Below are 24,183 nucleotides of genomic sequence, written 5' to 3' on the forward strand. Positions count from 1 at the left end.
CCTGACACATGGAGCTGAAGGGCAACCCAAGACAGAATGTCACATGTCGTATCAATGGGGGAACAATGACAGTCCATGGCCGTTTTGTTCAACAATATGTTCCTGTGATATGCACAAGGTAGAAAAAGGCCAGTTTAATTTGACGAACAAATTACATTTTTTTTCGATCATATCTTTAATGCTTCTGCAAGAAATATTACATTGCCAATACTTTTACATGTTGAAATGCCTTTCAGCATGCAGGCAGGGCTGTGACAGAAGGGTTTAAAATAAGATTTAGGCCAAAGCACATTTTTAGCACGAAGTAGTTAGCATGTGACTGCAAAAACGACACAAGGATTATAAGCACTAGCTGTGTCAGAGTTTGTAAACTGCGTTATGATATCGTTTTTCTTATGTTAAAAGAGGCCCTCGTGGGCCACCAGATAGCTCAGTGGTCAGAGCTGGCGGCCCACATACGGTCTCTGCTGCCCAGTGGGAGAGTTTGATCTGGCGCCCAGAAAGATCAGGCCTCCCTCCCCTCTGTCTCCCCCTTTCAACACTGCATCTATCGATAAGGGCACTCCCTGACCCAAAAAAGTACATTTAAAAAAAGGCCACTTCAATTAGTCAAGACTTTTCTGCTTCTTTGGATTTGTCGTGGAGTCATGCGACCAAAACAACATTTTCTTAATACATTCAAGGTCACACAAGGGGAGAAATTGATGTACACATTTTATGGGTGAAGTACTCTTTTAAACACATTTCTGATGGACATAAAATAGAGGGGATAGAATGGTGACATTTTTGCCTGTGCAACGGCATCCTGAGAGAAAATGTTCCCATAGTGGGCTTATGAAAATCCAAATTGAAAGATATGATTTCAAACACAAGCCTCTCTGAGAAATCCTTTTACCTGCGAAAAGTACTGGAAACTCATTTGCATGTTCTACCCGTTCATGGAAAACCTCCTGATAGAGCTGAATCACACACGGCTGCACACAGTGTGTCGGGCATCCTGCCCTGGAGCCAGGAACTTCAGCAAAGTCAGCACATTGGGGCTCTCTTTAGCATCTAAATACAACTACCCAGATATGAGGAGCTGGGCCTGTTTTTCTCATGTTCAACAGGGGAGCCAGAAGAGCGTCATTTATATATTATCTGTCAGAACAGATGGGATGGTCTGTGAATTTTGAGGGTTTTTGAATGAGGTGAAAGAGGGAGTTCTCACCAGTTGTCTTTGTTTGAAGGGCAAAATATACATTCAATAATGCATAACATAAACAACAGGGCCTTGTAAAAGAGAAGCAGTGCAGTCAGGAAATAGATATTATGAAACAAGAAACAATTCTTATGATCATATAATGACCATGATTATGAAAAATATCACAGATGATTGTTTTATAAATGCTTTCAAACAAAGCAATTTTAAGAAACTGTAAATCAATTTAAGTTAGGAAGGTGCAGTTGTCCAGTGTGTTGGTGTCGACTGTGTCTAAATGAGTGTGAGATGTAGACATGTCTGAAAGGAAATAGGAATAGAGAGATCATTTATTTTTTTCTGATGTATGCATTACTCTGGAACACGGTTCGTTGCATCGACCATTAATCAAAACTAACTTTTAAAGATCATTTATTTCATGTGTTATTTTCATACATTTAGCCTTCTGCAAATGTGACATGAGAAAAACATTCGTAATAATATTGGGAAATTTCATTTTCAGTTGCATTACCCAGTCCCTGCACAGCACCAACAGATATAATGGAGACCTTCCTCAGTCTTTCAGTTTATTGCACCTTTTTTTTATATGTGTGTGAGATGGAGATAGAGAGAGATTTTTGTTCACTTTGGTGTATCAAAGCTGCAAACCAGTTGTTGGCTGGATTAAACAAGTCATGAGGAATTATGTTGGATATTGGAGCTTAAGTTTATTCTTTGATCTTCATTCATGAGATCGGAATGACAGATAATGTGGTTGTCAATTGCATCTTCCTGTATAAGTCATAAGCCTGAACAAAGAGTGAAGTTAAAAGCATTAAAGTATCATCTTTGAGCAGTGCTAAAATGCATTGACTTGCATCGAGTAGACTACATTTGCAAAAGGGATGATTGAATGTGTCTGTGTCTTGGTCTGCCTGTTTGAATTTGAAAAATTGACTTGATCGCCTTTTCAGCTTGATAAATGTGGAAGTGTGACACTGAGTTCTTTGACCTTTTCATTGGAGAGATAGCATACACCAATTCGCTTCTCAGAGCACCTGCTGAGCTACATTGTTTAATATATTATTATTATTGGTAGTAGTATTGTTTGTATTATGGTTTTGTATAAAGAGGCTGAAAGCGACATAGAGCTGTGTACACTTGGTGGCCACATTATTAAGAAGGCTACACTTATACAATCTAATGCAGAAGAATACAACATCCCTGCTATAATACCTAACAAAGCTCAACATGTTGAGCATCTTCAGAAATGTCTGAATTACTTTTTAAGGCTATCTTTATTATTGAGGTTGATTTTGCTAACAATAGATGCTATAGAGGTCCAAACCCCGGATAATTAACGGGTCAGGGTGTTTCCAGATAAAGGGTAACATTGAATGGGATTGTTGCAGTGTGACTCAATATGTAGCTGCCTTAGGGTTTGGTGCTTATCTCCGACCTTTTGTGTGGAATTTGCATGTTGCTGTATCACAGCAGCACTGTTATATTAAGTATTAACAATTAGGCTAAATCACAAGCTCATTTATATTTATTGCAATTATATGGATGCTGGATACACACTAACTTTTACATTGTCTGCTTACTTGAAAAGTTTATGATGGATAGGTCCTATGACATTGAAAAGAGAAAAAGCCTAAAATGTAAGGAGACGATGAGTCAAGGAACATTTAAATTAAAAAAGAGAAATTCCAATGGTATACAGGAACCTTCGGCTTCTAACTAAACTAAAACAAGATGTCACATTAAAAAAATGTTTTGTATTTGAGTGTGGTGTCAAAATCTGAGGGAGAGTTACACATTTATTGCAAACTTTGTGGTGCATGAACCCGAGACTAAGTTCATCTGATAAGATTACATTTCATCACAGCAGTTTAATTTCTGTCTCTGTAAGCTTCTGATTTGTATCTGCCTTCAAATTCCATCTTTCAAAAAAAGTGTGTCAGGGCAAGAGAAAATATGAAGCGGCTGTGTTGCAATGCAAGGTTTTATGGGTGGAATATATATAAAGACATTTAAAAAATGAATATCACTTTTGTTTAGACAAAACTGCATTACTCCATACAATTGCTGCTGATCAGCTGCTGTTGTGTTAAGGCACGGACACACCAGGCCGATTATCGGCGTCGGTGGGCGTCAGGCCGACGATGAGCGTCGACACGCCCTACTCAGATTGGTGTGTCCCGCACCGTCGGATCTTTTCAGCCGGGCCGACGCCTTTTCGGCCGAAAACAGTCGGCCAAAGGCAGTCGGCAAAAGAAATCACTCTGATTGGCTGTTCAGCTAGCGAATCAGTGCATGAGAAGCGAAACGGAAGTGAGGGACCCAAACAAACTATTAAGAAGGCAAATCTGAGATTTCATTTAACTCCAGCTCTCGACACAGGTTCGGGAAAGCCCCATGAGCTTCTCGTTGTAGAGTGAAAATGGAAGCACACGCTATTTGTTGTTTGTTTATATCACGCAGTCTGTTCTTCTTCTCTCGGTTATCACGCAGTCTGTCTTCCGGTTGTTGCCTCTTTTGAATGACGAATACACACTACCGCCGCCTGCTGGTAAGGAGAGTTATTGCCACTCACGCGTGCGCAGTTCGTACGTGCTTCTTGGCCGTCGGCTGAAGTCTTTGCGGTGTGTTCCAGTGCGACACATGGCCAAAACGCAGAGACGCGAGGCGACGCAACAGTCGGGGTCCGTCTGTGTCAGTTCTTTGTTGTCAGCTTGGTGTGTCCGGGCCTTTACAAGGCTTACAATCGGGTGAGTCAACTAAAGTAAGGAGCTAGCAATCAACACCTCACTCTATTGGGACAAACAAAAACAATTAGAGGGGGGTGGCACCACAAAGAAATATGATTGCTTCAAGTTATTTTGCACTTCTTGCCTACTTATCTCTATTTGTTGTGTTAAACAAATTACGGCAAATTAATCAACAAAACAACGGTTTAGAAGATTTATTTAAAAAACCAAAACAATCCGTCTGGATGGGAAAGAACCTTGTGTGCAACATGGTCGAACAAGGCGTGACGCAGCACCCAGTGAGATCTGGGATCCAGTCTCATCGGCTGCCTACTTTGCTTAGGAAAGTGAAAGAACAAAGAATCGGGAGGACTTGACAACCAGTTCTCAGTAGTAGTACATGTGGTGCACATTTTTTATTTATTAGAGCAAAGTACAGTCAGGCGTCACTTTTCTACCTCGCTAAGCGTTTTAATTATTTTCAGCACCCTTATATTTTCCTGCGACCCCCTGTTGATAACCCTGACAGGTGTTATCCATGGTGTGATGCCTATAGAAACAGAGTACGGGTGGAACCAAAGTGTGATTAAAAACCACGGGGAGCATGAATCTCTGACGGGCGATTGGACGGGTTTTGCGGGTTATCATTAGAACTATAAAAACAGTTTTCAATGATAATCCTACGTTACTATTATGCAGTACATCATAGTAAGGGCTGTTAGCCAGGAGGCACTGACAGTCTCATTAAAATGGAGCTTTAAATAATGATATTGACAGTTTATAACACGTGTCATGGTGTGCACATTTACCTATTGGCGGCATGACAATACACCCTGATGGCTAACTTTTTGTTACGATCTAGAAATCATAACCGTGTCTAATTCATCTGGAAGGGTATGTTAAACTTGGAGGCCGTCGTTATGCAGCCCAATTCTTGGAAGAGAAACACTGCCTGAGTGCCCGAGGGTCTGGTCACTTTCATTATAATAGACAGTGGAGAAGATTTGGTTTTCGCTGCAGTCACCAGGCAGCTGCAATCAGGAGCACGGCTCTCTCACGCTCTCGCCCAGTAATTAGAAACAGGGAGGATGGAGGGGAAGCGCTTGCATTTAACCTTCACATCCCCTTGTTTTATTAGAAGTGAATTTCCACATCCTATTTGTGTAATCCTCCTTCCTAACTTATGTCTTACTTTATACAATTTCCCTGGTGTGGTCAAGGTCCTCTTTATAAACACTGAAATGTATTTGGATTTGCTCACTTCCCCATTTCACTTATGCTTATCTTAAAGACTTTGCAATTGGAGTTCAGGATAATGAGTTGTGAGGTGTTTGCGCCTTATCCACACCACAACTAATTTTGTATGCCAACTGGGATGCTTGGCTTGCTGCCCTTCACTGCGTGCACCGAGGGAATCCCAAATTCTCGGCGTAGAAGCACAGGAAGCTGTGACCTCTTTTGAAAGACTATGAATCATCCTGTTATCTCCATCTCTTTCGGCGGCAGGGACTCTCATTCCAACGTATCACTGTCGAGTCAGGGCTTGGTAAATGAAGTGGAAAGGGAGTAGTAATGACATTGCAATGGCGTTCTCGGAATTGAATTGGGAAATGAAATTTGCATGGCCTCAGATGTGCAAACATTATTATGCATCTAACTCGGGAGAAAGTCGGTGCAGGAGGGAGCTAAAGTCATACAAAAGGTAGCATTATAAGACGATCTGTTCTGTATTGCTCTTTTCAAATGTGCAGTCCCAAGCTGGGGTAATGAAGCACCATTAGCATGCCCCACGTGTGTCTTCTCAAATTACCTCTTTGCCTCGCTGCTGAGACTCAAACAACCAGCCTTTCAAGTCAGCTGATTAAATGCAGTTAATCCCTGCATTGGCTGATTTCCTCTTAATTGATGGTGACACGTCAAGCCAAGTTCACACTTAAATATTCTTGGGATTTCGTTTAATATTCACGCACATTTCTTCCCACCAGGGATCTTATTGATCTAGAAAGTCTTAAAATGAAATGGTAGATTTGAAAGACGGTTGCAAATAAAGAAAGTAAACAGTATTTAGGGCAGTGCAAAAGCTCACTTGAAGTCATTTGAGTTAGCGTATCCACAGTGCGGCCTCATGCAGGGATTTGACAGTTTCACTTTGATCGGTTTTATTCTTTCTGGCATGCACATCAGGTCTGTATCTGTCCCCCACATTCCTCAGGATAGAATATATTAGACCACAGCACATCTCCGAATGAGCAAACAGCCACTGATAAAATGAGTTGTTTTATGCTTGTGAGAATGGGTTGCAGTGTTTGCTTAAACGTTTGTTTTTTCTTAGCATCTCATTGTGACAATAATCTTGCTGTTCAATTATTTAGATGAGTGAGACCTCTCCAACACGAAGGACGTTTGATTGATAGATAGAGGAACTTGCTGCTCCTTATTTTAATCTGTGTGCAGGAACATAATAGGTTTCAAAGGTCACTTCCCTACCTCAGACAGACATAATGGATGTGTCACTTCTGTCTGTTTGTAGCGACCAGGACTGAAATTGATATAAGTGTCACACCATACATTAGTCTCGGATCCTGTAGCATGAGATTACATCCCTGTCCTTTTATAAGTAAGGCACTGTAACACTTTATATCTGATAGTTATAGTGTGGAATAGTTGCAGTTGTGACAAACCTAAATTACGACTTTAATACCTGGAGATAATGGATAGTCATTTGCCTTTTTTTTTTGGTTGTTGGATGATTTACAAAAGCGTTGAACTAGACAACATCAGCGTTGCACAAATTCATGATCGGAAAAGTGTCACCAGCAAGCCATTTGCAGGTATTAATGATTGTGTTCATACGTGCACCCAAGTGAAGGACACCGTTAATCACAGGCATTGTTCACATGTGGCATAATGCCAAATTGAATTCTCCAGCAAAAAATAGGTTTAGGCTGGCCCCCTGCCAAAACAGTAAGTAAATCATGCTTTCGCCAAATTACAATGTTATCCAAGCTGGATTTGATATGGCTTAAGCTGTGTAAAGATAGCTAATAATGGCTTTTATAGACACATTAAAAGATTCGGGATTAAGGTGGTATTGAGTAATGTACTGGAAAATCTACTACATCACTTCATGTGTGCTAGCCTCTCCTAGAAAATATAGGTTGGGTTAGATTTTCAGTTGTGTGACTGTGACATTTCTAAATGTCTTGTAAAATAGGCCACATTGCCTGTCTTTAAAAAGGGGAGATGGGACACCTGGTGGTCTAGCTGGCCAGGAGCCCAAAGAGATGGTGAAAAGGCTAACCTTTCTAAATAAAATGAGATTAGGCCATTCATCCTTGTCTCAGCATTTCCATCGTACTCTTTTGTGCAGAAAGGAGATTAAATCAAGCAATCTGAGGGCCTCTTGCACAAACCTTTACTCTAAAATGAGGTTACATGCTGCCTATCTACAACATTTAGCACAAATGCATAAAATATAGCAGAATATTTGAAAGCCTTGTATAACAGATTCCCTTGGTGTTGCGTTCTTCCCTGGCTTGAATTCGGTTTCCTACAATGCAAGGTCAATCCTTATCTTGGTTAGCATATTGATTCTGTCGAGTCATTGTTTGGAGAAAAATATCTAGAAGGCATTTCAGACTTTCCTTTAGGTCCTCTCTCAGGATTTGAATTATATACAGTATGTTGCTTTTTATATAGATCACATTATCTTTTCTCTGTGGTATTGTTAGAATATCCTAGAACTCATTGCATAATGAAAATTGTCAAGAAGGCTAAAAATATGTGCAGGATGTCTTAATCTGATCATTATTACCCATATGAAAAAAAAATGTACTTACTGCAGAAACAGTTTGGGGTCCTTTTGACTTAATATTCATGTTTCTTTACTTACACCAGCTTGCAGGACTCATGATGGGTTGCTGCTAGTCTCTCAGAGGACTCAAGATTCAATACTTGATCACCATTTTCCACTTGTTAGGATTTCTTCTTGTGCACAGGAGCGATGTTAGGGGGCTAGATATTGAGAACTTTGTAATTTTGTCAACACGTTTGTGCTCTTGTCAAGTAAGTAATCATAAACACATTGATTGTAAAGATATTTGTCCGGCAGTGGCTCAGTCAGTAGGGGCTTGGACTGGGAGCCGTAGGGTCGCTGGTTCAAGTCCCCGACCAGACCTAAATATGGAGTGTGGACTTCTACTTGGAGAGGTCCCAGTTCACCTCCTGCCCTGCCGTGGTGCCCTTGAGCAAGGCACCGGACACCCCCCTTCCCCCCCCACTCCCATTGCTCCCCGGGCGCTGTACAATAGCTGCCCACTGCTCCTAGTACTAGACTCCTTGTACTAGGATGGGTTAAAAGCAGAGGCCAAATTTCACTGTGTGTGCTGTGTGCTCTGCATGTGTGACCATTAAAGAGGGTTTCATCCCTCCCTATTCTATTCTATATGAATGGTGGTGACAGGACAAAAAGTCCCAACCACGAAGCATGATTAGCATGACGGGCTCAGTTCTTTATGATGGGTTGGTTGAGTTGTCGACATCACCACAGACCCCTGACCAATGACAGTCCACCTTTGCTGACATTAGCCGCGTTCACACCAAGTACTTTGCCGTATTTAGTGCCGGCACTCAGAGCCCCGGCACTTATTACCCCAGGGCATTTAGTACAGATCGCGTTCATACCGGAGTACTTTTCCCTGAGGGAAGATTACGCAAATGAGCCGCTGACGTCACTTCGTCTTCTTCTGCTTTGGGTTTACTGGCAGGCAGCAAACAACTTCACGGCGTATACTGCCACCCGGAGTCCCCGGCCGGAAGTCCCCGGAGTTGGGGACTGGCTTCAGTAGAAGCTGCTGGGACTCCCAGCAGCTTCTACTGAAGCCTTCCGAGTAAATCGCCAGAACGCCGACACCTCCTCATCTCCACCGCTCCCATGTTTTGTTTTGTGTTGCCATAAGTTAGTCTCTCTGCGTTTGTGCGCTGGGCGAATGCTAATGCTAATAATGCTAATGCGAGGATAATACAATGGCGGCTCTACAAAACATTTCAGAGTTGTACGAGGCGTGGTTTGCAATTCGCCCAGCCAACCAGAACTGGGGCACTTTTTTCCCCCAGGAAAGTACGATCTCTCAGCAGGCACTAAAAATGGGGGTAAAAGTTCCCGAGATGAAGTGCTCTTTTTGGTGTGAACGCGACATAAGGGGTACTAACGGAACGAAACGCGAAAAGTACTCCGGTGTGAACGCAGCTATTAGAGCAGGTAAGCTCCCATGCCCCCTCCCTCCCCTGCAGAGACGGCACAACAAACACTTAATCCACGGCCTAAAATGTCTAATAACTAAGGGAATGCAATTTAAAATGTGTTTACTAGAAATGAAACATCCATATTTCCAGTTGGAAAGTTTATCTAACAGTCTTGATAGTATAATCATATTAAACCCTCAGCTGATCAAAAAACAGAACCCTTACAAAATATGCAGGTTTCTCAAGGTGTTGATGAACTGAGTGCAATCCCAATGATATTGCATCATCCACAGAGCTATTTGCCCTCTATGCAAACTGATAAGGTCAAAAGGAAACAATGTTATAATGACTGCACACCAGGCACCGAAAACCTTCATTACAGAAGATGAGGCAACACGTTTATGAATATTCAGGCATTTGGGGTTAGAACAATATCAATCGACCTAAAAGATGTTAGGACCCTGCTCACCTTTTCAGGGCGGCGGCTCAGATGGAGTCAGGGCCTTCCACCTTTCTACTATTTGCCTAAGCAGGAGGTTCCTCACCTCATGTTCAGTGATAAAAAAAGGAGAAATATAAGTGATAAACTGCATTCCCTTACACGGACCCCTGCTATTAGAGTTCATTTCATTTTCAGAGTTTTCTCTTTCTTTGCACTTTGCACCGGCTTCCTTAATGCATCCATGCTTGCTTTGTCAGGGCTCCGGAGGGCAACAAAAAGTCTGTCAAGTGTGACTAAACATTTTTTAATGGCCGCACCGGTGCGCCTGACATTTAGCAAGTCTGTTTCTTTGTGTGTGTGTTTGTGTGTGTGTGTGTGTGTGTGTGTTTCAAACTGTGCCCTGTACTCCTTCTGAAGTGACGCCACAACTCTTAAACATACCAGTACTTTAAAAGGAAAGGAATTAATGTTGTTTTTTTCAGGAAATAATTAGGTGCCCGTCACATTTGTCCTTTATCACTGGACCACCTCTTCCCCGTCCCCCGTAATATGCATAATCAAATCAGATTATCATATAGCTGCTAGCATATAATGTGTTACTAAATGAGCAATGTGAATGGAAACTTCATAAATCTAAATCTAAAGCTTCAAATGCATTGTTGCAGCGCCAAATAATACATTGTGAAATGTTTTGGATGCAGCTTAATTAAGTGCATCCAATGTGAGTGGTAAGTCTGGAGATCATTTTGTCCAGCTAAATATTTCACCAAGATATTTTCTTGAAGACCAGAATAGATATAGATGTGTTCAACCAATGTGGTCACGACTTAGGGATATATATCCATAAGTCGGAACCACATCAGTTGAAGAGTCTAACATTACTTGTCTCTTTAAATATGTCCCAGTTAGCTGTCAGACCACAGACGTTCAACCTGCATGTTTTCTGAGGCGACCACTGTCTGACAATCCTCTTCCAGGATTTCACAGCTTATTAGCCTCTGACCGAACCCTCCACAAGGAGCTCTCACCACTGTGTGAAAGCCCTGTGGAATAGCACAGAGGCATTGGTCGAGTGTTTTGTCACCTCTTGTGGCAGTGAAGAATTGCTACTTTTCTCAAGATGACATGGTTAAATCACCCAACAGGGCACCATATTAACATATGGAAGCGTCGAGTAGATTTGCATCACTCGCCTACAGCCAAAAAAAACCCAATGATAATCTTTTAAGTTGCTTGTAAGATTTGAACGTTCTCTCTGGATTTTTGCTGTAGACACAAAAGTCAACTTTGCATTTTTCCTACACAACTCAGAATTTGAGTTAGAGTTATCTATGCCCATGGGTTAACAGCTGTTGAGCAGAACAATTATTAAGATAAAGGATGTTAATTCCCTTATATAAAATGGAATTTAATGGCCAGTGACTTTAATTTTACAGAACATGACTGTTACAGAGTTGTGACGTTAGAACACCACCTTCTGATTAATGACGCAGACACTGCCACCATTGTTGAGGTGACTCTGTAGTGCAATCAGAGTAAAGCCCTCCTGTTGCAGTGAGGTGTTCGGGGTTAATCCAGCACAAAACTGAACTGTCACTGTAGTACTTCATTGATCTGTTCAAAATGGCCGACGCCTGAGGATCATACATTTAAGAGTATTAGGAGTGTGGTGCCAGCCATGCAAAATGTCTTCCCCTTTCTGGTGTTTCTGGGAAGCACGTGTATTCACTAAATGTGAATATTCATAGTATTTAAATTCATTACACCCCTGTGCTCAAATAAGGCACCTGACACCGGTACATAACTAGACTACAAATTATGATATTAACATTTTTCAGTCATGAATGGCATTAAATTCCCGCACTTGGCGAGTGCTGGAATAATTGGAACCTGACAAAATATCCCACAGGCAATAAAGTCAGCGATGAGCTAATTCTGTGTGAGACTTTAATACCAGAACCAAAAACAACATGTAATGAAGACACTAATGATATGAATAATTTTGCAATAATTTTCTTCACATCAGCTACCTTATTGCTCAACACACCTATATTTGCTTATCAGTTGTTGTAAGAGGAAATGTCCTTTTGCTTTCACATCAATTATTATTTATGAATTACTTTTTAACTTTGAAAAACAATCTCAGATATTTGGTTAACCTTGGGTAAATGTGTGCATGAGAATAAACTAAATAAGGCAAAAAATAAAGCATAATAAACATAATTTAACTGATAAACTGAATTTAAACTTTCTCTTATTGTAACCTTGCAGTGTTTCCTTTATTTTCTCATTTTCCGTTGATATGTTACTTAAAGCTCCCATGTCATGCTTTTCCGGTTATTACCCGTCCCCTTGTGTGTTATGAAGGTTTTTATGCATGTAAACGGTGTGCAGAGTCAAAACCCTCAAAGTACACCCTGTAGCGAGTAAAACTCTAACACAGAAAATACCTCCCCAAAACGCCTCGTTGGAGATACGTCACTGCCCATTTGAGTCTTCCATTTAGTTCCGGGTACCGCCTGATGTCATGCGGTACCCGGAACGAAATGGACCAATCCCGAAGAGCTATGGCCACACCAGCAGCGGCGTGTTCCTCCTCCAGAGGTTCGAAGAACCGGCATTTCACAGACGAAAGCTTCCAAAACATTGCCCAGTTTGAGGCCGGATATGCACAGCTTGTTTGGACCGTTTGGAGCAGGGGAAGATCTGGGTATACAACCTGTAAGTTTGCATTGTTATTTGTGTATTTATCAAACAAGACTGTTTAAATGTGTAAACTGTGTTGGACTGCTAAGCCATTGACACAGTGCTAACTAAGTTGCTAGAGTTTCCATATATCAACTCTAATATCAGCAGATGGCCTTGCATACATGTATCTCATAGCAGGAGAATGTCTGCATTCACACACAAAATACCTATTGACAGTATACTGCGGGTGATTTGCCGGTCAGTCGCGAAACGTAATTACATTATAGCTGGCGTAGCGATCTAACACACGGAGCTTGAGCTAGTTTTGGTCAGAAAAACATTTTTGTGATGCTACGTTGCTAGCGTTTAAATATATCAACTACAATGTCAGCAGATGGCCTTACATGTTTGTCATGGCAGGAGAATGTCTGCAGTCACACACACGGAATACTCATACAGTATACTCCGGTTTACCGTACATTGTGACCGTACATATACTGCATGTAGCTAACGAGGCTAGCTGTATGCTAGCGCAAAACAATGTATTCATGCAAGTTACATTGTATGGTAGCAGAATACCCGTATACGATTGCAATTATAAACACGTTATTGCTAGCCTAATATGAACCACTAGCTTTTGTTCATAGTAGTTTTATTACACTGCATTATAGTTGCCTTTCCTCCAAGCTAACGTTCATATCGTGTTAGCTACCAAGGTAAACAAAGCTAGGTTAGCATATTAGCAGGCAAGCTGTTCATTACACAACTACTACTAACGAATCTAAAACAACTAAGTTTCTCTAATATTTTGTGATTTGCATTTGATTTCGTCCAGCCAGATCCTGGCGGACAATCCATGACGGGGAAGGGATTCTACTGAGGCGTCGTGCTAAAAGGCACCGCACCGCACCGGCTGTGCGCAGGCAAGAGGAGGAGGAATGGATGATATACCGTGTGTATATATGTATATTTATGTTCATTTTGTACATTTCTAAAAATAAAGTTTAATGGAAATACTTAGTAGGCCTATCCTTTCTTCCCTGAATTCATATATAGCAAACCATGATTTGATTTCTCATCAAACAGTAGTAGTTTATAACGGGTAAAAATAACTTACTCTTTGTTATGAGCGGCTCGTAGGCCACAAAGACAAGGAGACATACACGAGTTTACAAAACCACGGCACATTTATTGTGATAAATGCAGAGATAGGTGGTTGAGAGGATCGCAGAGTTAGTCTTCCTGCAGCCGCTTTGGAGAGAGACTGGGGCCGTAGTGTCCGGAGGTGTCCGTGATCGTGCTGATTAGCCTCTTCAGCTCCACCCCATCGTAAGACAAAGGCCCTGGGGCCGTCACACTCTTCTATAACAACAGTTAAAAATATATATGTATATAAAATATACCGCTGTACCGACGCCATGATAAGACTGATGTTACGCTGAGAGCAGCCGGGAAAAGCACTGACATGGGCGCAGCCTCTCTGGTGGTTGACTAATCAGAACGAGTGGCCGAGCTGACCAATCGGAGCACACTAGGCTCACAGGGAGGGGGGGGCAAGAGCTCCAACGAGTCGTTTAGTGGAGAAAGTGAATACTGCTGAATACACATGCTTGACAGAGATGCTGTATGCGAAACCAATGTGAGTTTGGAAAATTGCACAGTATAAATCTATTTTAGTATACCTCAACAATGTAATTATGATCAGTGGAAATGGCCATGACATGGGCCCTTTAAATATTCAAAGCTAGCGTATTCATGTTTTCCAAGATTGAAATGACAACAAAAAGAGAAAAACACGTGTTTGTTTTACCAACTTTATTTATTTGGGAGAAGCCAAACAGCTGCAGGGAGTCGAAGCCCCGGTCTGAGTCGGTGAGTCAGAGCACTCAGAGCCTCCAGTTTTAGACCTCATGTCATTCCCATTTAATATTTTCATTAAAGTGATTACACACTGAACCTTTTTGTAAAACTCATGCGATTGTAACCAATTTAACTCTGCCTCGAGGAAATTATCTGGGTGATGTTAACCTTTGGTGTGATAAAGACAAACCCCCAACTCGGGAGTTACTTCTCTTCATGAGGATACCACCATCCCAAAATAGTATAAAAGGTTTTATCACGCTTCAGTGGTGCTTAAATAGTAAAACAATATAGCAGTAATGACTCTGTGGTGCACATCCTTAACCTCCCCCTCTATTCTCGCTACACTTTCAAATTACAACCTACCGCTCAAACAGAACATGTTCCCTGTTGATTATCAAATGATGTGTTCTGATTTGGGATCTGTCGAGACGGTCTGGGACTGTGAAAGCCTGTTATATAATCTTAATAATCACCTTGCCCAGCGTAATAGGGTAAAATCAGTAGTTTTGGCCTCAATCTTCTCTTTGCCTTGTGAGTCTTTAATTTAGGAAATAATCATAATTTATTTCTTCTACTAAAAACTGTTTAGCAAACATTGTTCAGATGTGTTTTACTTTTTATTAATATACTCCTTATTCAAAGGAGTATATTAATAAAAAATGTAATATAACTGACAAAATAGATGTTGACATCTCAAAGACTAGTATTAAAGCTGGATTAAAAGAGTACAAATGGCAGTTTATTATAAATGTGGGAGTCACTTTAGTTCAGAGAGTCAATGCTTTGTCTATAGCTAAAAGCCGGACATCACTAATGTCAATCTCATCATTACTGCTAGTCCACAGGCTGTTGTTCTTAACTTTAAAGGCAAATATTAGAAAACAGGAGTTAGACATATAATCTGACTTTTGCACTTAGAATTCCTACTTAGATCTTTTGACATTTCCTGTAGAGTTAAAACAAAGTTGAAAATAAACTATTACTGTTTTACCAAAGAGAAAACATGTTTGTCAAAGGGAAACGAAGCTGGGCCGGACAGTAATGTGCTGTAAGGGAATCCATGGTAAGGAATGGCTTTTGGCTCTGACATTACCAACACCTATTAAGGGCAGCAGGTTTATTATTTGAATTATGTTCCACCATAATGACTTGAAACGTCTTAGTACCTTTGCCTTTGGACGTTCCGCAAAAACAATTATTATCAATTCTTAAATGCAGGAGGCTCATTACTGCGGATGCCAACATTACATTTCTTAGCAGTGCAGACATGAGAAAAAGAAAATATAAATGTCCCTTTACTATGCACACAGTCCTGATCCCATTTGTATAGCCATATGAGACGGTGATTTAGATAAATGTATACATGCATTAGGAATTCTGCTTTTAATTACACATTTTATCTTTAGGATGCAACCGAGTTAGATGCAGTTACTGAATAATCACCTCTATTAGAAACTGCATGGAAAAATACGGGTTGAATTTAATTACTAATGTCCCCATAATTTAAAATATGTTGTCTATAATTTATTATAATAATTGCTGTTCTTTTACCAAACTGCAAACAACGTGTTATTTAAAATCCATTCCTAACATTTTGGAATCATTGAAGGTGTCCATGCTACGGTGATATTAACCTTCTTGTAACCTGGACTGTCAGTTTCTCATTGCTACATCACCCTATGAAACTTGCTAAGGATTCAGAGCCAAAGGAAGAATGATGGCTTATGGTAGCAGCATCTGCCGAGCCAGATAAGCTTATTCTAGGTGGTGTTAGTGAATCAAGACCCTTGACTATCTCCATAAGCCCTGTTGCAGTGGCCGGCTCCCAGATGTGGCTCCGGATAAGCTCTGGCCCGCACATCATTTACACCTTTCAGAAAAGGATAACCAAAAGGATAAGGAAAGAAAATAACTTATGATACATGTTCTACGGGTCACCGCACCTTGACAGTGAGACCACAGACCTCCCTCTTGAATGAGCCTCTTTGTATCCTGCATTAAAACGTGGCACACAGTCGGAGTCTCTGCTGCTGCAACATGCCCTCTAGCAGGTGTGACGATAGGAAGGTGTAAGACAGGATTTCCATAAACCTTGAATGCTAGTTTGTTGACAGTATGACACAGGGTTGTGTAAGGGGGGTTTAGCACCTTCAGCCTTGGGCACGAATATAAATAACAAGCTTCTGTTTTGGCTAAAATTACCCCATAACTGGCAAGCACCTCTTAGTAGTGTGTGGTGACAAAAACAAACATTTGACCTGATCGGTAAATTCAAATGTTTCTTGCATTCGTGTTTTCTTTTCTCTCACACTTAGTAATGACATCTATATGCTAAATAAATATACTGAAATGTACTCTGTTTACCATGGCAGTACGTTTTACAGTCCAGGGAGTGCTAAGTTATTGTACCACACAGTTGTAAATCAAATCAAATCAAATCAAGTTTTATTTATATAGCATATTTAAAAGCGATCTTTGGTCGAGCCAAAGTGCTGTACATGTAATAAAAACACATTACTACAATCACAATAAAAGACAATAATTTACAACAGAAATATAAAAAAACAAAAACACAGGGAATAGTCAGGTGTCATACTCCTTTCTGACTAGAAGGCCAGAGAGAAAAAGTGTGTTTTTAGTGAGGATTTAAAAACCCCTAGTGTCTGGGCCGACCTCACATGGAGGGGCAGACTATTCCAGAGCCTGGGGCCAGCTGCTGTGAAGGCTCGGTGCCCTCGGGTTTTGAGCCTGGTCTTGGGCACTATCAGCAACAGCTGGTCAGCAGACCTTAAAGCTCTGGCTAGGGTGTAGTGATGTAGGAGTTCGGCTATATAGGCCGAAGCCAGCCCATTTAGGGCTTTGAAAACAAATAAAAGGATTTTAAAATCAATTCGGAACCGAACTGGAAGCCAGTGTAGTGAGGCCAGAATTGGAGTGATGTGGTCACGCTTTTTGTGGCCAGTCAGAAGACGTGCAGCTGCGTTTTGGACTAGCTGCAGGCGTTTAATTGAGGCCTGGTCCATACCCACATACAGAGCATTGCAATAGTCCAGTCTTGAGGTAACAAAGGCGTTAATAACCCTTTCTAGGTCTTTAAAAGATAAAAACGACTTGGTCTTGGCCAATAGTCTTATTTAAAAAAAGCAGGATTTGACTACGGTGCTGACCTGCTTGTCGAATTTAAAAGTGCTAGTGAAGGTCACTCCAAGGTTCATGACAGAGGTCAAGGTTCTTATTTTACCTCAGCCTGCAGCTTGCAGCTGACATCTGAAAAGGTTGAGAGACACCTCACAACAACTTAAGAGAAAGACCTGGAAGTCAAATACAGGCTTTGCTTCACACTTTAGGAAATGAAAAACAGATTTATCTTTTATCTATATAAGTTTGTTGTTTCCATCATGCCTCTCAGATTAAAGTAAGTTTGAACTTCTATCTTCATTGGTTTGAAGAAGGTGCGAGATGGAAAAGTTTGAATATAGAAAAAGTCAGAGGCCTTAGTGGAAATTGGAAAACAACAGAGTCGCTCTGCTGTCCTTTGCACTATATCAGCATCAGAGAGCTAGGTAAGGTTATCAGTTTACTGCTCATATTGCTTTGTTTTTTGGTCTTATATAGGTACATTCAATAAAATCTAGGAGTTTTTGACAGTGTTTTCAAATTAAGTGTTGAATAACAATGCTATTACCTGCCATAAACGACTACATTTACATAGATCAAAAGTTTATACCATGGGAAGGTTTGATTCTCCGAGAGATAAATGCTAAACCACGGCTATGTGTGAGCCTGTATGTGTGCAGAGGCGTGGGTATTTGAATGTGTGTGCTAATGGGAAGCTAAATCATGGTGCCTTGTCTTCATCAGCGCTCTGTGAATTACCTCAGCGGATGGTTGTTTAGCAGCAGCCTTTCCACCCTCCAATGAGAGACTCAGGCTGCACACTGTCTGCCGCAATCTCCACTGCTTTCTATAAGCTCCCCTATTGAACATCAGATTCACCATTTGTTTGTAGTTTTTCTTTTCAGAGGTGTGCTTTGTTGACAAAACTACGTGGGCATCTGTTCTATAGACGAACAAAGCCTGACTGAAATACTTAGCAGCTGTATAAGTGTTTCATCACAAAGACATGGATGAATATTCATCTGCATATTTTTACAGTTATTAATAAATTACAGTCACCATAAGCATTACTTTCAGTAATTAGGCTGAACATCCTTTTTCTGTGTCTTTGGCCTTGTTTTGTGGATGCGAGTGTGGATTTAATGAAACCTTTATTTACGCTGTCATCGATGACCATAGTTTTGTTCCTGAGTTGCATAAAATAATCATGTTTAAAGTTCAATGACAAATGTTCTCTTTCAATGTTACCGTTACAAAAACGAGGGAAAGAATAATATTTCTTTATTTGTTGGACACTGCAACACAGCTGTAGTGAAATGTCAGGTTTCTAATATCTGGTGTCATGGAAACAAGGTCCTGCTGCTTTTTGTTGCACCCTATTTACTCTCTTTAGGGAATCCGTTTTGTGATTATGAAGCTGTAATGAGCTCTTGTTTAAATGTCAAAAGGACTCAGAGCAGTATTTTGACAATTTGACTCTCACTAAGAAATTAGGTCCAACATATAATAACTTTTGATTAATGTTTTAATCAAGCTAAAGTCACTTGCTCCGCTTGCTGGCAGTTAGAAAAACGTGAAAGGCATATCTTTAAGCTGAAGATCTGTAATCATGTTTAGAATTTGCAAGGATTTTATTAAATCGTATATCTAATATCCTGATAAAACGATCTATGGATGGTTATACTCCTCAAATTGGTATTCGAGAATCGTAAAATGTGCTGTTTCTGGTATCAACAACAATTCTGGTATTCTGAACAAACATTACTAAAGTGCCAAACTTCTGATATTGTTGAAAAGCAGTATTAGTTTGCAGTAAGAAGTAAATAGTCGTACTGAGTGTTATATGTGGTTTACGTGGACATGCGCTTAACTACTTAGTAAAAGCTCCTAGTAGTAAGTCGTCTAATACTCAAATTTATAAATGTGCAACTGGATTGAGAAAACAAAATGGCAATAATGAATAGACTGTGGGCGATAATGGAAATGTGTTAATATTTTATTCTAATTTGAGCACAGTTCATTATGTGTCTCATGAATGAAATGTGAAGACAAAACAGTGATTTCTAATGGGTGTCGACATAAACTGATATTTAGGGCTAGATAACCTTGCCCATAGTTGCACTTGGGATGAATGTTTGTCTGTATAAAGTGATGCAATCATTCGAACAGTTTAGCAAGACCTAGAATTTGTGCTCCATCTGTCTTTTTCCAGTTATGGAGAGGAAAATAACATGTCACACTGCGATTCTCTGTTAATCCAATCGGGTCTTATCAGGAAAGATTGAAAAAATAAATTATTTTGTCACGCTTGACAAACATGTAAATACATGCAAATTACTCAAAGACCTCGGTTAAACCTAAGATTTTCAGTACACACTCTGCGGGAAATAGATTTTGACGGTTGTCATTCAGTGGCTGAATGAGGAGGTCTCAGTCCTGTTCTGATCTGATTAAACCAGAGATGGGAGGGAGGGACAAGAGTCTTTGATCTCCATCTACTTGAATGAGCACTGGCATAAATTGCCGCATCAACTATCAGCTGTGAAAATCAAATGAGATCTAAAGCATGGGCCTGGTTGGGCTGATGTGCTCCAAACATTGGCCGGGTCCAGTGAGATATCATTAACACCGCTGTAGTGGGAAGGGACTGATAAGACTGCAGAATGGAGATATCTGATTGTTTATGTCCTTCTTCAACTTTGTCCCTTTTTATCTTGTCTTTTTCAACTCACTCACGCTCCTGTACGTGACAAATGAGATGTGTGTATGTGTTTATTTTACAAGACACTGATGGCAAATAATAAATAACATTAGGGGAAAGTTTGCTTTGTCAATGAGTTTGGCAGCGAGTTTAACTACATCACCATCAATCTATCACCAAAAAACATCACCATACGCTTTAACGATTGTTGGCTGACACACACTAGCCCGGAGCAAATGTACACAGCCACCGATGTATTGTTTTCAGAGTAAACAGTGATTTTCCTATGACAAATCCACAATGTGGGCTGCCATTTTTTTATTTCTTTGTAAAAGACACAGCACAATCAATCTCAGCCATCGCTTTTCCCTGATGATGAGATCACAATCCGTCTCGATGAAATTTGGTTTGGGATTTTCCGCCTACACATGTATATTCTGAACATCAATAAGACAATGTTGCAGACTCCAAATATGTATTCATTGCACACTTTATGATTGTGAGGGAGTATTGCTGCTTTCCAACTAAAAAAATATCTCTCTAGCTATCTGGAGCATTCAAGGGATTTCTGGGAGATAAAAACGGGGATGCATTGTTATCTCTGTTCTTTCAGCCTCAATGTTAGAATCACAAAATGTAGCTGCCTCTTTACTTGATTAAATTACATAGATAACTGTTTCCTTAAAGGTAGGGTAGGTAAGTTTGAGAAACCGGCTCGAGATACACTTTTTGTTATACTCCATGGATTGCTCTTAACGTCCCGATAGCAATGAATATCTTAAGTGCTTTGACAATAAATCCATACAAAATGTTCATCTGTGGAAGCCGTAGTACTGTAAAAAGCACGACCAATCATTTTAGCCGGCCCGGCTAAAATAACTGGATGGCCTACCTGCCTGTCAGCCTTCCATCTGTGCACAAACTTATCTCGTGCCCTCATTGGCCATGTGCGCGTTCGTGTGTGTTGGAGGAGGGGCTCTGTAAGGAAGTGGCAGATTTTTTCCGGCTGTGTATTTTCAAATTCTAGCACACTCAAGCTGGTTTCTCCAAAATTACCTACCCTACCTTTAATTGGAAACACCTTAAAAAAAATCATGGTTGAGTTGTTTTTATTCAATCCTTATGTGTTTAACTTCTAGAGCTTTTTAGTTTCAGAGTAACTGCTGCAGTGTCGTTTTCTTTCAAAGATTCAGCGTCGCTTTACATCATCACAACAGCACTGCTATGATTGTATCAATGTGAACGGGTCGGTAATGGGTTTGAAAAACATTTCAGCAACAAATGAACGACGTCTGTGTTCTGCTGGTTGTGGAGACAGTTTCACAGTGTCTGGTTCTGCATTGTAATTCCAGTCCTGTAAAAGACACAAACGTGGAGTGGAAAGATAACAAGCTCACTCCTAATCTAGCTAAATGTGTTTGAGGCAGGTGTTTCCTGCAAAATGAGGACAACACAACAAGATCAAAGCACATTGCTTCATATATTCTGTCATCTCATTGTGCATTCAGAGTGAAATGACCTAAAAGCTATTTGCTGGTTGGAAAAAACAAATACAGATGTGTTTGCTATTCAACGCTAGAGTCCGTATTGACACTGACGAGGCGATAGGTTTCAATTTAGGGCTGATGGCATAAGCAGTAAGCATTTACTACCAGATGCAGGATAAATGGATATTACAGTGCAGCGAGGAAAACATTTAGAACTGGAAAACAAAAAGTTAGTCTCAAGAAGTCATCCTCGCTATAGGAAAGGTCAACGGATAAATAAATGTGATGTTAACAGAAGTGGCTCTAAATCGTTTCTATCAGAAGATACAGGGCCACCGTGGAAACACAATTGAGTGTGTTGTTTTCATTGGGTGACACCTTAATCTGCAGCAACCACAAATCTTCTATTTTGGGAGGAATGGAGGGCACTTTACAGGTTGCGTTACTTGTTGTTCAGCGAAAGGCATTTGGGAGTTCACTCTTGTCCATACTGGATAAAACATATTTGATTCTAAAGAAAAATGGAAAAACACATGATTCCAACATTCTTCTATCCCATTTAAATCCCAAATGAATCTGTAGAACAATAGCATCCACTGGGGAGAAATCATAAGATCTTCAAAATGATAACTCTGGAGTTAGGATAGAAATGTTTTGTTGGCATTCGAGGATTGAACTCCTTTTAAAAGCATAGAATCCAAGGCCAGTTATCAAAAATTCAAAATGATCCCAAAAGTTTTTAGTTATTTCTTAAATATATCAGATGGCTTTTCTCCAAAACAGTCCAATATTATCCCAAAGATATATAACATTGCGCCTTTGGAACATCGCCTTTGTAATGAGAAATACATTTGATTTCACATGGCAACAATTACTCTGGTGTCTAGAGGAAATGCAGGCACAACATGCTGCCCCCCCCCCCCCCACAAACACAATCAAATCAGTTCCTCTTTGCATTGCACAATTGGTATCCAAAAAGCAAACAGTTGAATTATTTTATTTAGTTTCGTGCCAGCGAAACATAGATGGTGGTATTATTTAGAATTCAGGTAATATCCCGGCAGACAGCATCTAAAACAGATGACCATATCCTGTCTGCACTGATTATCCGCAGCATTGTTAAGTGATTACTTTGGCTAATAGGTTGTGTAAAGAGAAGAGCGTCATATCTGCAGCAGTCATCTCCGCCCCCCCCGATGGAGATATCAACCCTGCTGTCGGTTTTTACAGCTCCTGTTGCTGGGATCAGTGCTTATTTGTGGCTTGTTTTATGAAGCTGTAAACTGACAGGAGGCAAGAGGTGTGTGTGTGTGTGTGTGTGTGTGTGTGTGTGTGTGTGTGTGTGTGTGTGTGTGTGTGTGTGTGTGTGTGTGTGTGTGTGTGTGTGTGTGTGTGTGTGGTGTGTGTGTGTGTGTGTGTGTGTGTGTGTGTGTGTGTGTGTGTGTGTGTGTGTGTGTGTGTGTGGTGTGTGTGTGTGTGTGTGTGTGTGTGTGTGTGTGTGTGTGTGTGTGTGTGTGTGTGTGTGTGTGTGTGTGTGTGTGTGTGTGTGTGTGTGTGTGTGTGTGTGTGTGTGTGTGTGTGTGTGTTGCACGATTTGGGGAAATAATCTAATTGCGATTTTTCGGACAGATATTGCGATTCGATTTCGCGATATTTGTTTTTAAGCGACCCAACGGAAGTTTATTGTAAAATGCGGCCATATCTCCGGCTAGGAAGGTCGTATCAACGTGCTCCCGTCTCTAGCACCCCCGCAGCCTGAGCTACAAGTGAAATAACTAAACTTACATGAAACTTCCGTTGGGTTGCTTTAAAGTCAAGCTTCAGTTTAAGATTCACCCTGTAATAGATGTAAAACATGTGATGGAGCATTACTAACCTGACTCAGGTGGTTTGTTTCACCAAACCATCTAGGAAAGCTCCATTGGAAGCCATTTGGAAAAGCATTTCAAAAATACCTACTATCATGGGCCACTTTTGATTGGTTAACAATGACTGGTACATGTGGAGCACAGCACTTCTGATTGGTGTGGATGACTGACACAAAAGAAAAAAAATCGCAGGCTTTGGGATTTGATAATTGCATCATTTAAAGGAGAGGTGTCATGGCCATTTCCACTGATCATAATTCCATTGTTGAGGTATACTAAAATAGATTTATACTGTGCATTTTTCCAAACTCACATTGGTTTCTCATACAGCGTCTCTGTAAACTACGTGTATTCACTGAATTTCACTCTCTGCCTTTAACGGCTCGTTGTAGCTCCAAAAGCTCCTTCCTGTGTGTGAGGAAGTCCGTGGATTGGTCAATTTGGACCAATCAGCGGGGGCTTAACGTAACGGCTCCGCGGACGTAACGTAACGGCTCCACGGATTGGTCCATTTCGTTCCGGGTACGGGATTACATCATCCCGTACCCGGAAGAATCAAATGGACAATGACGTATCTCCAACGAGGCGTTTTGTTAGAGTTTTACTCGCTACAGGGTGTACTTTGAGGGTTTTGACTCTGCACACCGTTTACATGCATAAAAACCTTCATAACACACAAGGGGACGGGTAATAACCGGAAAAGCATGACACCTCTCCTTTATGAATCGTTCAGCCCTAGTGTGTGTGTGTGTGCGCGCGCGTGTGTGTGCAGAGTTGTGAATGAGTCTTCAGTGACTGGTCAGTGATGTTTTGTTGGTCCAATTAGGATTCAGTTTAGGGGTG

The sequence above is a fragment of the Trematomus bernacchii genome, unplaced genomic scaffold (genome assembly GCF_902827165.1).
Source record: "Trematomus bernacchii unplaced genomic scaffold, fTreBer1.1, whole genome shotgun sequence".
Taxonomy (NCBI): Eukaryota; Metazoa; Chordata; class Actinopteri; order Perciformes; family Nototheniidae; genus Trematomus; species Trematomus bernacchii.